We start from the raw sequence: 16,359 nt of genomic DNA, 5'->3' as shown, positions 1-16,359 counted from the left end.
GAGCTCGGACTGGATTCTGGGAGCTTGGAGAAACGTTTAAAGCGTTTCAATGGAGGGGAGGCGACTAAGGGAAGGTGATGAATGAATAATACAAGTCATTTCCCTTATAAATATCTAATAAAACCGATATTTGCGTTTTAGTCCCTGAAAAATCCAAAATTTGCAAAAAGGACCCTGATCAAAATCAAGTCGACTCGTGAACTCTGTAATCTCCGATTAACTCAAATAAACTCATTTAAGATAAAAACGGGGCGTTACAATTCTCCCCCACTAAGAAGAGATTTCATCCTCAAAATCAACAAGAACCACAACTCATAAGATAGAATAAAGAACTAAAGACAGTAAGAAGAACTCACGTTATCCGAATAACTCCGAAAATCGCTGCCTCATGTCAAATTCTGTCTCCCAAGTCGCTTCCTCGACACCGTGATGGCTCCATTGCACTTTCACTAACGGGATCAACTTGGTTCTGAGTTGTTTCTCCTTCCGATCAAGGATCTGAATCGGTCGCTCAAAGTATCTCAGAGTTTCGTCTAACTCGGCTTCGTCAGGCTGAAGAACATGAGAAGGATCTGGATGATACTTTCGCAGCATAGAGACGTGAAAAATGTCGTGAATACTAGATAAAGACGGAGGAAGTGCAAGTCTATAGGCAAGATCGCCTATCTTCTCGAGAATCTCGTACGGCCCGATGAATCTCGGAGATAACTTCCCTCTCTTACCGAATCTGACAGTGCCTCTGAAAGGTAAAATCTTCAGAAAGACTCGGTCTCCCTGATCAAAACTTAGAGGTCTACGCCTGACATTCGCATACTTGGCCTGTCTATCTTGAGCTGACTTCATTCTGGTCTGAATGATCTTAACCTGCTCTGCCATATCTCTAAGCATCTCCGGTCCCAAATATGGTGACTCGGACAAGTCATCCCAAAACAACGGAGATCGGCACTTCTTACCATACAAAGCCTCAAAAGGCGCCATACCGATACTCGCTTGGAAGTTGTTGTTGTAAGAAAACTCGACAAGAGGCAAAGAATCCTGCCAACTAGTGCCAAAGTCTAGCACTATCGCTCGCAGCATATCCTCTAACGTCTGGATAGTCCGCTCTGACTGTCCATCTGTCTGAGGATGATAAGCTGTACTCAGATGCAATCGAGTAGCAAGTGCCTCCTGAAGACTATGCCAGAAGTGCGAAGTGAATCTAGGATCTCTGTCTAAAACGATCGACTTCGGCACACCATGCAATCTCACAACATTGCTAACATACAACTCAGCCATCTGATCATGACGATACGTCATCCTGTACGGAATAAAACAAGCAGACTTCGTCAATCGGTCGATCACTACCCAAATAGCATCGCATCCTCGAACGGATCGTCGTAGCTTCGTGACAAAATCCATGGAAATGTGATCCCATTTTCATTCAGGAACAGATAGACTGTGCAAAAGACATCCTGGTCGCTTTCTCTCTGCTTTTACTTGCTGACAATTCAAACACCGAGATACAAACCTCGCTACGTCGCTCTTCATTCTCTTCCACCAGAACTGCATCTTCAAATCGTTGTACATCTTACGACCTCCAGGATGAACTCTGAACCGACTGCAATGAGCCTCTCAGAGAATACGCTGTCTCAACTCCGGAATATCAGGCACAACAATACGGTTATTTATCAACAAAACATCATCTCTAACCTGGAATTCAGACTGATGTCCCGATCTGACTTTCTCTACTGAAACCTGAATGCTCAGCTCAGACTTCTGTGCTTCTCTGATTGCAACAAACAACTCCGGTTCGGCTTTAATAGCAAACACTCTGATAGTCTCCCTATCTGTTTCAAACTCTAAACCAGAAGTGCAACAATCATCGATCAACTGAGAAACACCAATAGTAGAAAGAGATAAAGAACATAGCTTTCGGCTCAAGGCATCTACAACTGCATTCGACTTTCCCGGATAATACTTGATTTCGCAGTCGAAATCCTTCAACAAGTCTAACCATCTTCTCTGTCTCATATTCAGCTCTGCCTGTGAAAACAAGTACTTAAGGCTCTTATGATCAGAAAAGATCTCGAAAGACTCACCATAAAGATAGTGACGCCAGATCTTTAGAGCAAAGACGATCGCAGCTAGTTCAAGATCATGAACCGGATAACGAGTCTCGTGCGGTTTCAGCTGCCTCGATGCATACGCTATCACATGCTTATGCTGCATAAGAACACAACCCAAGCCTCGGTTAGAAGCATCACAATAGACTGTGAAACCTCCAGTACCCTTCGGAATAGAAAGAATTGGAGCACTAGTCAGTCTCCTCTTCAGATCAACAAAGCTAGCCTCACAATCTGGAGTCCAAACAAAAGGCGCATTCTTCTGAGTCAGCTGGGTAATTGGCTTGGCAATATACGAGAAACCCTCGATGAAACGACGGTAATAACCAGCTAAACCCATGAAGCTTCAGATCTCCGGTACTGAAGTAGGTCTAGGCCAATTCATAACCGCTTCAATCTTGCTGGGATCGACAGAAATCCCATCTTCAGAAATAATATGACCGAGAAAGACAACTCGATCTAGCCAGAATTCACATTTCGACAGCTTGACAAACAACTGTTCCACTCGTAAGATCTGCAAGATGATCCTCAAGTGCTCTGCATGGTCAGTACGGTTCTTTGAATAGATAAGAATATAATCGATGAAGATAATGACGAACTCATCTAGATAGCGCTGAAAGATATGGTTCATCAATCCCATAAAAACCGCTGGGGCGTTAGTCAAACCGAACGGAATGACTATAAACTCAAAATGACCATACCTTGTTCTTAATGCGGTCTTAGGAACGTCTTCATCTCGCACTCTCAACTGGTGATAACTTGACCTCAGATCGATCTTAGAGTAGACAGAAGAACCCTGCAGTTGATCAAACAAGTCATCTATTCGGGGTAAAGGATACCTGTTCTTAACTGTAGCCTGATTCAATTGACGGTAGTCGATACAGAGCCGCATAGAACCATCCTTCTTCCAAACAAAAAGAACAGGAGCACCCCAAGGCGATACACTAGGTCTGATGTATCCCTTGGAAATCAAATCCTCAAGCTGCTCCTTCAACTCTCTCAATTCAATAAGTGCCATACGATACGGAGCTTTGGAGATAGGTTGAGTACCTGGCACTAAGTCAATGCTGAATTCGATTTTTCGAATAGGTGGCAAACCAGGAACATCTTCTGGGAACACATCAGCAAATTCTCTAACCACTGGTAAATCTACCAAAGTTGGGCTAGATTTCAGTACATCAACTGCATACACCAAAAATCCTTCTGCACCTTTCTGTAGCAAACGAGTCATAGATAACACTGAAATCAAAGGAATTCTAGATCGAGAACCCTTACCAAAGAATTTCCACTCGTCTGCCATTTCAGGTCTGAACCTGACAACTTTCAGAAAACAATCGACTTTTGCCCTGTACATGGTTAAAGCATCTATACCGACAATACAATCAAAATCTGACAGGCCAAGTACGATACTGTCGAATTCTAACAAATTTCCTTCAAAACACAGTTCACAGTTCCTGAATAATCTGACAGAAACAATTCCTCCACCCAAAGGTGGAGTAACAGCTACCACTATAGGCAACAACTCAGTAGGGAAAGCATGCAATAATACAAATTTCTCAGAGATAAAGGAATGGGAAGCACCTGTATCTATCAAAACATGAGCAGAATGACCAAAAATCGAATAGTTACCTGCTATAACATCATCAGGTGCCGCTTGAGCCTGATCCTATGTCAAGGCGAAAACTCGTGCCTGCTGTCTCGGGGGCTGGCTTGCAGTAGTGTTACCTCCCTGTCTGTTCTGCTGCTGGGGCTGGAAAGAGTGAACTGCAGAGGACTGCCTCTCAGGCTGACTGCAGGTCTAGACGAACTCCCACTCTGAGATCTATCTCTGTTACGCTGTGGGCACACCTTAGAGAAGTGTCCCGGTTGCTGACAGGTGTTACAATTTCCAAAGACTCCCACACACTGATCCGGTGAGTGTCTTCCTCCACACTTGCTGCAGTACAAGGATGATGATCCAGAGTTCTGTCCTGAACCAAACTGTCGGGAACCACTGGAACTAGACGAACTGTTCCCCTGCCTTTTAAACTGTTTACCCCTTGCCTTGTACTGATCTTTTCTGTTTCCCCCACTGCTACCACTTTCATACCTTTGCTGCTGGTTCTGATGCTGAGATGGTGGGTTTTGATATTGAGACGGTTGGTTCTGATACTGCCTCTGTTGCTGAGGTGCCACCTGATTACCTCTTTGCCTCCACAAGCCTGCTTCTGCTCCTTTTGCGTGATTCATGGCATCCGCAAAGTTGTTAGGCCTGTTGGTGTTAACCAACGTGAAGACGTCGGGGTTCAACCCATTGATGAACTGATCTGCCTTAGCTTCTTTATCCCCGGCAATTAGCGGCGCAAAACGCAACAGACTATCAAACTTAGCCACGTACTCTTCAATGTTCAGATTCCCTTGCCTCAGGTTGGCAAACTCGACTCCCTTGTCTTTGCGATACGAGATAGGAAAAAACCGCTTATAAAACTCAGATTTAAAAAGAGTCCAAGTAACCTCTGTACCTCTACTCTCAAATGCTTTATTTGTCATGATCCACCAGCTCTTAGCACCACCACGCAGCTGATGAATTACTAACCTGATTCGGCGGTCATCGGTGTAGTCAATGGAATCAAACAACTGATCCATATCATCCAACCAACTCTCACAGTCCACTGGATTTTCTGAACCCATCAACAACGGCGGATTGAATGACTGAAACCTCTTCAGCAAGGTTTCCATAGGAGTCGCTGAAGCATCCAACTGATCAACTTCAGTGCTAGCTTGCTCAGTCGCAGGAATAACTGGCGGTGTGTTTCTGTTTATCACTCGACGAGGACCCATCTGATAATCATAGGTTAGGACACGAGATATCTCAATCGCTAAAATCAGTGCCCTTATAACCGCTTGGAATACCGGATACCAGTCGATAACAGAAACAGTTATATCTCAAGTAGATCATGCTTTATAAATTAAATCACATAACCATGTAATTCAATAATTCTCAATAATAAAGCATGCTCGCATGGAATTAAGTACACAGTTAAAATAATTCAAACACATGCGAGGAGCCAATACACGCAGACTCGATCTACCCGCTCACTCTAGTTCGACCAAGAATCTTAACTCTCTGATACCACTTAATGTGAGACCTCGATTCTAAACAACTAATCTCGGCTTAAACAACAATTAAGCATACAAGATCCAAGACCAAAGAAGAAAGAAAATTTTTTTTTTTTAAAAGGGGGCTGCGCTCGGGCGGGCAAAAACTGCCGCTCGAGCGCATCCTAAACTCCAGCGCTGCTGGAAAATAAAAAAAAGGGTGCGCTCGGGCGGGCAAAAACTGTCGCTCGAGCGCGCCCTCTGCAGCAGAAACAGAACAGAGCAAAAAAAGCTTGGCAACTCAAACTAAAATTATTCCAAACATCAAACTCAAATTCATGCATTAAAAACATAACTTCTCCAGTTATTACATGAAATGATAACGTTGATCAACTACGAACCAGTCTATAACATGCAACATAAGACTCGCATAATCGATATAACATAAACAACGAAGTTCGAGATCTAATATGTTCTACTATAACTAGATAGACATATTGACATGACTTCTAAACCGGGTCTCACTACTAGCTCTCCCTCTTGTTGCTAACCAGGCCTTCGCTGACTTGGTCCTGCCCCACCTGTTGCCAAGTACACATACAAAACAAAGCAATAGCCGGATAACCGGTGAGAATGATAATCCCAGTAAAAACAACATATCAAGTAATACAACAATAAACATGCTTTCAAGACAACAACGAAGTCAATAACGATGTAATGAAATGCATGTCTTTAAACCGGAATATCAAGTCTGATAACGAGGGATTGCTGCTGTGCTTTTGGGATCTCGAGGATGAGATTACGTAACGAATCACCGACTCACCCAATCGAGGTGGTGCCACGTATCCCACTCCCCTAGACTTTGAGCAACTATAATGAGTATGCTAGTACTAGGCGAAACGACTACGACCTAGGCCACTCAATCATAGTTCCCAAACGTCTAAACAAAAAGGGCGGTTCTGCCCGCTGAAAACAAGATTGGCTCAAGATGAATGCATAACGGAAACATAAAACATAGCCATATAACAAAAGCTCAATCAAAACAACAAAACACAAGTTCCTCATGCTAGAACGAGTGTAGATGCAAGTATGTGATTTTAAGGGAAACTCGAGAACCAACTGTCCCGAGTATGCTATCCCGCTATCGATGTCTGTTTTTACCTTTCAATGCAGTAGTTCCAACTCTGGATAAGCTACAACAAAAGGTTTAATCAACAACTAAACAATCCAACAACAAAGGCAACGGTTCAAGGTAATCTCTTTACCGTTCTTCGTCCAACTCTTGACGAACAATGCTGCTAACACGGCTTGACAAACTCCAAACAAATCTGTTCAGATACAAATCAAAGATCAATTACAATGATCGACTTACAAGCCAAGTTCAACAACTCAAAAACGGTTCGAAATCCCCAAAACTCAAACCGACGGCATAACGACTATAACTGAACAAACCGACAACGCAGACAGCAGTTTAATAGCGATATCAACTCATATCAAAGCCAATACAACCATAACAAGGCAAACCCAACAAATCTCAAAACCATGATTTTCGAAAATGGCTTCCAAAAATCATAACAAATATGAACGTCGCTCTATTTCAAAATCGATAGGTAATAAACGATCAGAACTCTGTCTAGAACAACATACTCGAATCTAGAATGATTCTAACAACATCCAAAATCTAGAATGTATCCGATCGGCGAAGAACTTACAATATAACAGAGCTCTCACTGCAATGATCGATAATCTGCCTTCAGAATTAAATTCCAACGGCCGGATTGAGCTCGGACTGGATTCTGGGAGCTTGGAGAAACATTTAAAGCGTTTCAATGGAGGGGAGGCGGCTAAGGGAAGGTGATGAATGAATAATACAAGTCATTTACCTTATAAATATCTAATAAAACCGATATTTGCCTTTTAGTCCCTGAAAAATCCAAAATTTGCAAAAAGGACCCTGATCAAAATCAAGTCGGCTCGTGAACTGTAGTGACCCTTACCCTGATCACTTACTAACAGAACTTAGGCATGCAATTAACTTAATTTAAACAGATATCAGAATAAAACTGCGGAAACCAATAAACATTATACAATCCCAAGTAAAGGAATCTGTAATTATCCAATAATATACAACCAAATCTAATAGCTGTATAAACCCAAACAACAGTAATAAAACCTAGACGAAGCTCCAGCTGGCCAACCACTGACTAGCCCCTCCTGGATCCACCCTCCTCGTCCAATCGCAAACCTGCCCCATGGAATAGGGTGTCCAGAAAAATACAGAGTACGAGACGTGAGCATAAAATGCTCAGTACGAGAGTATGAGTATACATGCATGCAAAGTGAACTCCCTATAGACTCGAGGTCAAGGATCAGATAACAGAGACAGACCGGGCCCTGGTATGTAGCACGCTGTGCCGTCGCTTTAGGAGGTGGCTCCCATAACGAGATAACCGTGGATACGCCGGACCCAAATCGATGGAAGTCCATCCACTAACAGGATAGGGTACAACCCTACTAACAGACATCTCGAAGAGATACAGCAAGATGCAAATGAATGCAGCATAATATCATGGCATATAAATCATGCAGTCACATAATACATGCATACTCAGTCAGGATATCTCGAACAGTACTTTCGTACCTCAAAACAGTGCAAGCTCTACCAACTCTAGGTCCTCGCCTATAGTCTGCTCTACACTGCCAAATGATACTACTATCATTAAATTGCTCTAAAAGCCTTAACTAAGCTATTGCATACTCCTAAATATTTATAGAAAGCAAAAGCTATACCTTCGTCCGTCGTTAGCCTTTTGATGTCGATGCCTCCAGAACTTGGGCACAACTCCGCTACGACTACTGAACGCCTCGCCGACCTCCAGACCAAGCCTAAGAAGACTAGAACAGCTCCAAAAGGACTAGAATGGAAAAGAGAACTCGGAATTGGCAAATGAAAGTGAAGTCTTGGCCTTCTATTTATAGACAACGATCAAAACTTCCGATCCTTGATCGGAATGTCCGAACCTCGATCGGAACGTCCGATCCTACCATCGGAGCTTCCGAAGATCCTGATCTGCCACGTGTCAAAATATCACTTGTTGACTCTGGATAAGGGTGATCGGAGCTTCCGGTCCGGATCGGAGCTTCCGATCATGCCACACGTCATGCCTGACGTAATATCGATCGGAACTTCCGATCCTGTTCGGAGCTTCCGATCCTGATCGGGGCTTCCGAATTCACCTTCGGAGCTTCCGAACTCTACCCAAGTAATTATGATTAATTCCTTAATTACTGATTTTGGTTACGGGCTACTACATTCTCCCCCACTTAAGATATTTCGTCCTCGAAATCAGATCTTAAGTACCGAATGCAAATACAGAAATCAGAAACATTCTTTATTCAAATCAAACGTTTACAGAGTTTGCAACTGAATACAACTTAAAGAATGAAATCAAAACAACTCAGGATGGTCTTTACGCATCCTGTCCTCAAGCTCCCAAGTAGCTTCCTCAGTGCCTCGGCGCTGCCACTGAACTAAAACCAAAGGAATGATTTTGTTCCGTAAAACCTTATCTTTATAATCCAGGATACGAAGAGGTTTCTCAACATAAGTCAAATCCTTGTCTACCTGAACCTCAGACCGCTGCAGAATATGAGATTCATCCGCCACATACCGTCGCAACAGAGATACGTGGAACACGCTGTGAATATTGGATAGATGCGGTGGCAAAGCTAGTCGATAAGCCAAATCGCCAATGCTCTCCAAGATCTCAAACGGACCGATAAATCTGGGAGACAACTTGCCCTTAAGGCCAAATCTGAGAATCTTGCGGAAAGGTGACACTCTCAGAAACACTTTCTCCCCGACCTCGAACTGCAAGGGCCTACGCTTGATATTAGCATAACTGGCCTGACGATCCTGTGCAGTCTTAATCCGTTTCTTGATTTGATCAACAATATCTATCGCCTGCTGGATAAACTCCGGTCCCTCAGCCTGTCTCTCCCCCACTTCTTCCCAGAAGAGTGGATTACGACAACGTCGCCCATACAACGCCTCAAAAGGTGTCATCCCAATACTAGTGTGATAGCTGTTGTTGTAAGCGAACTCGATCAACGGTAAATGATCCTGCCAGGCTGAACCAAAATCCATGACGCACGCTCTAAGAATATCCTCTAACGTACGGATAGTGCGCTCTGACTGACCATCAGTCTCCGGATGATAGGCTGTACTCAAACTGAGAGTAGTACCCATCGCACGCTAAACACTCCCCCAGAATCTAGAAGTAAACCTGGGGTCCCGATCGCTGACAATGCTCACAGGCACTCCATGAAGTCGAACGATCTCCTGAATGTACATCCGTGCCATACGATCCACAGAGTACTCTCGGCTATAGGCAATGAAATGCGCTGACTTGGTGAGTCGGTCCACCACAACCCAGATAGCATCACAGTTCCTCGGGGATACCGGCAAATGGGTCACAAAGTCCATTGTGATAAACTCCCATTTCCATTCAGGAATAGGCAGACTGTGAAGCAATCCTCCAGGTCGTCGGTGCTCTGCCTTGACCTGTTGACACACCAAACATCTCGAAACAAACTGATAAACACTGCGTTTCATTCCCTTCCACCAGAAACGAGTACGTAGATCCTTGTACATCTTGTTGCTCCCAGGATGAATACTCAACTTAGTGCGATGCGCCTGAGACAAAATCTCCTCTCGCAACTCTTCATCCTGCGGAATCACAAGCCTACCAGACAAACACAGAAAGCCATCTGACTGATAATGAAATCCAGACGAGCTACCCTCGTTAGCTAGACGAGCTAAACACTGGGTCTTCGAATCAGACATCTGAGCATCTCGGATCCGCGAATACAAGGCTGGCTCAGATAATATCGCAAACATCTGGATACTCTGCATACCTTTCTTATGCTTGAAGGTATAACCTGAAGTACAACAGTCACTGATCGCACTAGACAACAAACAAGTCTGAAGTGTGGATAGTCGCACCTTGCGACTCAAAGCATCAGCGGTGAGATTAGCAGCTCCCGGATGGTACTTAATCTCGCAATCATAGTCCTTAAGCAAGTCCATCCAACGTCTCTGCCTCATGTTCAACTCCGCCTGAGTGAACAAATACATGAGACCCTTATGTTCGGTGAAGATCTCAAATTTCTCGCCATACAGATAATGACGCCAGATCTTCAAAGCGAACACAATGGCTTCTAACTCCAAATCGTGGACTGGGTAGTTATCCTCGTGAAGCTTCAGCTGTCTAGAAGCGTATGCGATCACATGCCCATTCTGAGTCAGGACACAACCTAACCCCTGAAGAGAAGCATCCGTGTATACCACATACCCTCCAGATCCGGACGGTAATGCCAACACTGGCGCAGAAGTCAACCGCCGTCGAAGCTCACAGAAATTCTCCTCACACTCGGAGGACCACTCGAAATCCACACCCTTGTGGGTAAGCTGCATCAACGGTCGGGCTAACTGAGAGATGTTCAAAATGAAGCGACGATAATACCCTGCTAGACCCAGAAAACTACGGATCTCAGCAACTGTCGATGGACGCGACTAATTAAGTACCGCTTCAATCTTGCTTGGATCAACAGAAATCCCTTCCCTGGATATGATATGGCCAAGAAAGACCACTCTATCCATCCAGAACTCACACTTGCTCAGCTTGGCATACAACTGTTCATCTCGAAGAGTCTGTAGTACTAACCGCAAGTGAGAAAAAATGTTCTTCCGTATTACGCGAATACACCAAGATGTCGTCAATAAAGACCACGACAAACTTGTCCAAATACTCCCTAAAGACACGGTTCATCAGATCCATGAATATATCCGGCATATTAGTCAAACCAAATGGCATCACTAGGAACTCGTAATGCCCATAGCGAGTATGGAATGCAGTCTTGGTTACGTCCTGATCACGGACTCTCAACTGATGATACCCAGATCTTAAGTCAATCTTGGAGTAGACTGATGTGCCCTGCAGCTGGTCAAACAAGTCATCAATACAAGGTAACGGATACTTGTTCTTCACAGTGACTCAATTTAGCTGCCGATAGTCAATGCACAGCCGCATCGACCCATCCTTCTTCTTTACGAAGGGAACAGGAGCTCCCCAAGGAGATACACTAGGACGAATGTACCCCTTGTCCAAAAGATCTTGTAGCTGATTCTTCAACTCACGCATCTCTGATGGAGCCAGACGATACGGTGCTCTAGAAATAGGCGAAGTACCCGACATCAACTCTATGCCAAACTCGACTTCCCTAGCAGGAGGAAAACCCGGAATCTCATCAGGAAAAACGTCTGGGAATTCATCCACAACAGGAATACTCTCTATCCCAATACTCTCAGCGGACAAATCAACTGCATAGATAAGGTAGCCTTCCCCGCCAGACTCTAGAGCTCGACAGGCTCTCAAAGCTGATACCAAAGGCATCGGGGGTCGCGCTCCCTCACCATAGAAAAACCAACTCTCACTCCCCTCCGGATGAAAGCGTACTAATCTCTGATAGCAGTCCACTGAAGCTTGATAGGTAGTCAACATATTTATTCCCAGAATGCAATCAAAGTCGTCCATCGATAGGACCATGAGATTCGCTAACAGAATGTTCCCTTCGAACTCTAAAGGGAAACTCATCACTAGACGCTTAGCCAAAGCAGATTGGCCCATCGGAGTAGAAACAGACATCACTACGTCTAGTGCAATGCATGGTAACTTATGCCTCTTAACAAAACGTGCAGAAATGAAGGAATGAGATGCACCAGTGTCAATAAGTACAAGAGCAGGTATACCATAAAGCAGAAATGTACCTGCGATGACTTTCTCATTCTCCTCCACAGCCTGATCATGTCTCAGGGCAAACACCTGGCCAAAAGCTCGTGGCCTCAAATGAGAACTCCCAGCAGACTGTCCCTCTGACCTCTGCTGAACGGTGGCCTGAGAACCAGATCCTGAACCAGATCCAGAACCGCCTCCCCCAGACAGTGGACAATCCCTCCGGATATGACCAGTCTCTCCACAATGGAAACAAGCTCCAGAAGCTCTACGGCACTTGTCGGATGGATGGTTCTTCCCACAGTGATCACACTTGTCCTTCTTACCGAAACGGACAACACCTCCAGAACCAGAGGAAGAAGTAGACCCGGACTTTTTGAAAGTTTGGGCACGGGGACCCAAAGAACTAGCAGGCCTTGACTGAGGGAAAGACCTGTTTCGCCGAATGCTATCCTCCGCCTGGTGACAACGGCTCACCAAACCCTCATAGGACATGTCGTCGCCAACCGCCACACGGTCATGGATCTCAGGGTTAAGGCCCTGAAGGAACAGATTATACTTCATCTCTGAGCTATCAGCAATCTCGGGGCAATAGGATAGCAGATCAAAGAACCTCTGCTGATACTCATCAATAGACATGGCTCCCTGTCGTAGACTTAGTAGCTCGCCTGCCTTCGACTGACGGAGTGCAGGAGGAAAATACCGCTTTTGGAAAGCTGTGCGGAACTCGGCCCAGGTGGCCACTCCTCTCGCCGCAACAAAAGGTGTAGAAGTAAACCTCCACCACCTGCGCGCACGCCCATCCAGAAGATAGCCAAGGGTCTCCACCTTCTGCTTCTCGGTGCATTGGAAAGTCTGAAAAGTCATCTCCATGCGGTCTAACCAGTTCTCCGCATCCTCCGGAGACTCACCTCCAACTAAGGGCTTAGGACCCATAGCTAAGAATCGACGCACAGTGAAACGCTCGTCGTCATGATGACGATGACGCCGTTCTCGACGAGGCTCCCGGTCGGCATTACCCCAACGCCCACCAACACTGCCATGAGAACTCCGATCGTCATGATTTGCCATCTACAAAAATACCTCACGATGAGACCAAATCCCAAGAATTCTTTTCCATGCTCTGATATAAATGTAGTGACCCTTACCCTGATCACCTACTAACAGAACTTAGGCATGCAATTAACTTAATTTAAACAGATATCAGAATAAAACTGCGGAAACCAATAAACATTATACAATCCCATGTAAAGTAATCTCTGTTTGAAAACTGGCGGTCAGATCAATCACGATTGATACCCGGTGCAGCGGAAGTTAAAAAATTTTATCATGGAACAATTCCATGGTGTGGGTATCAACCATTCAACGATTAAATTATTGTGTGTGTAAAATTCAAATAACAATTAATTAAATTTTACCTCCAATCTCGCAACGAGATTAATGGACACCAACAGATTTGATCTGCTCTTGTTGTCTCTCCCTGGAACCGATGAACTCCTTCAATCAGGTCCACGAACAGAGGTTTAATTCCTCTGATAGATTGCACTAGAAAATCTATCAGAAGTTTTCTGCGAAGAGAATAAACGAATCTGATTCGTTATTCCTTACTGCGATTCAAAATCACAGACCGGAAAATCTCGGGCAGAGTATGGGGAGGGTTCGGCCGAAACAACCTTTGAGAGGAACTAGGGTTTTTGATTTTTGCTCTCAAAAATTATGACCTGTTGTGTGTAATTTCTGTACTGAAATAACTTATTTATAATGCAGGCCACTAACACCTTAGGGCCCATTAATCATAAGCTGGGGCCTGACAAGCAAAGCCCGCTCGTTCAGAAATTAATATAAAATTCATCGTGACTCCGATTGATGAAACGATTTCACCAATGTGCACAGAAACCATTTCTGCACGTTTTAAAGTCAAAATAAATTTTCCTGAATCCGAATTCAGTGGTTTCCAAAAATGTCCATCCTTATGTCATTTTAGGAAACCCTACTCCCTTACTCTTAATTAAGAAGTCCAACTCCTTAGTTCATTAAATTTAACTCTTTAAATTTAACTATCTCAACGGGGATTAAAACTCCATTACACTGTGTGACCCTCAATGGTTCAGGGATACAGCTAGCCGTGGGCTCACAACTCCTTGTGACTCGGAACAACACTTTCCGACTTGCCCAACGAATCACGGTAAAGCGCCTAGCAACATCGCCCCATGATTCCCTAGGTATCACTGATAGTGCCTACAAGAACCAGTAGATTTTGGTTAGCGTACAGTACGGTCCCTTCATCCATATATCCCGATCGAATCAACAACCATTGGTATATCGAGAGTCGCTCAAGATTCGATAACTATGAAATACATCTTGAAGATCAAATTAGTGACATCGCATGTGCTACTAAGAAACCATTTCTTAAATCACATCAAGTACTCTGGCCAGAGATTTGTCACACTAATATCTCCTCAGATCGCATAGGATATCCACACTCGTAAGTATGTGGTGAATCCTTGACAACAATGCATTGACTCCTATATGTGTCGTAACTGTACCCAATCTCGACACCTGATGACCCCCATAGAGTCGGTAAACGAGTCAAAGCACAGCACTAGCATATAGAGTCTCCATGATGTTTCAAGTCGTAAGGACTAATGGTGTACAACCAAAACCGCGGACTTTATCCACTCGATAAGTGATAACCACTTGGAAAGTCCGGATAGGGTAGTTCGATTATTCATCCTATGAATATCCATTTGCATGCTTCGAACATCTCCATGTTCCCTACCAATGAAACGTGGTACTCCGCATCGCAAATGCTAGTCTCAAACTCGAGCGATCCTTATCCTTATTATCGGACGGCTCAATCGACTAGGAACGGTTTTTAGAATATACAGTGACTATAAGATGTATTTCATGATAGACATCTCCATGTTCTACCACATCTTACATACACTATAGTATATTCAAGGTCTTTATCAAAACAACAATAGTATATCACAATATAACAATATGAAGTAATATAAAGTCATTGCCATAAAAGTGTAAATAATATTAAACAAAAGATTGTTTATACAAAGAGTCATCAAAGCCCATAGCCACACAGTTGGCTCACTGGGCACCCACTCTTACAATCTCCCACTTGCCCTATAGCCAACTAGTCATACTACGTAGACCCATTGCTTCGCGATGTTTGTCAAACAATGGTCCTGGCAAGGGCTTAGTAAGCGGATCAGCGATATTGTCTGCAGAGGCCACTCGTTCGACAATGATGTCTCCTCTTTCCACAATCTCCCGGATTATGTGGTATTTCCTCAGTACGTGTTTGGATCTTTGATGAGACCTTGGTTCCTTTGCTTGAGCAACGGCACCCGTGTTGTCACAGTACACCGGGACTGGACCAACAAATTCAGGAATGACGCCCAACTCTTGGACGAACTTCCTCATCCAAACGGCCTCTTTAGCAGCAGCTGATGCTGCAATGTATTCAGCCTCAGTGGTGGAATCCGCTGTGGTGTCCTGCTTGGAACTCTTCCAAGAGACAGCACCGCCATTGAGCATGAACACAAATCCAGAGGTTGACTTCGAGTCATCCACATCACTTTGGAAGCTAGAGTCGGTATAGCCTTCCAATTTGAGTTCTCGTCCTCCATAAACCATGAACATATTCTTAGTCCTTCGCAAGTACTTAAGAATGTCCTTCACGGCTTTCCAATGCATTTGACCAGGATTAGACTGATATCTGCTCGTGACACTCAGAGCAAATGCTACATCCGGTCTGGTAGATATCATCCCATACATGATACTACCTATAGCTGACGCATATGGTACATGTGTCATATTCTCTATCTCTTCATCAGTCTTGGGACACATAGACTTGGATAGAGAAACTCCATGACACATGGGTAGATGTCCTCTTTTGGACCCATCCATTGAAAACCGTTTCAATATGGTATCGATGTAGGTTGATTGAGTGAGTCCTATCATTCTCTTAGACCTATCTCTATAGATCTGTATCCCAAGAATGTAGGATGCCTCTCCCAAATCCTTCATCGAAAATCTACCTGATAACCATATATTTGTTGACTGCAACATCCCTACATCATTCCCAATGAGTAGGATGTCATCAACATAAAGTACTAAGAATGTCACCGCATCCTTAACTACTTTCTTGTACACGCAAGGTTCCTCCGGGTTCTTGATGAAACCAAAATCTTTTATTGTTTCATCAAATTTCTGGTTCCAACTTCTTGATACTTGTTTTAGACCATAAATTGATCTCTGAAGCTTGCATACCTTATGCTCGCTTCCCATGGATGTGTACCCCTCAGGCTGCTTCATATAGATTTCCTCCTTAATGTCTCCATTAAGAAAAGCAGTCTTCACATCCATTT

This window comes from Henckelia pumila, chromosome 4 (assembly GCF_033568475.1).
Source record: "Henckelia pumila isolate YLH828 chromosome 4, ASM3356847v2, whole genome shotgun sequence".
In the NCBI taxonomy this organism is placed as follows: Eukaryota; Viridiplantae; Streptophyta; class Magnoliopsida; order Lamiales; family Gesneriaceae; genus Henckelia; species Henckelia pumila.
Note: the sequence above shows the minus strand (reverse complement) of the source record.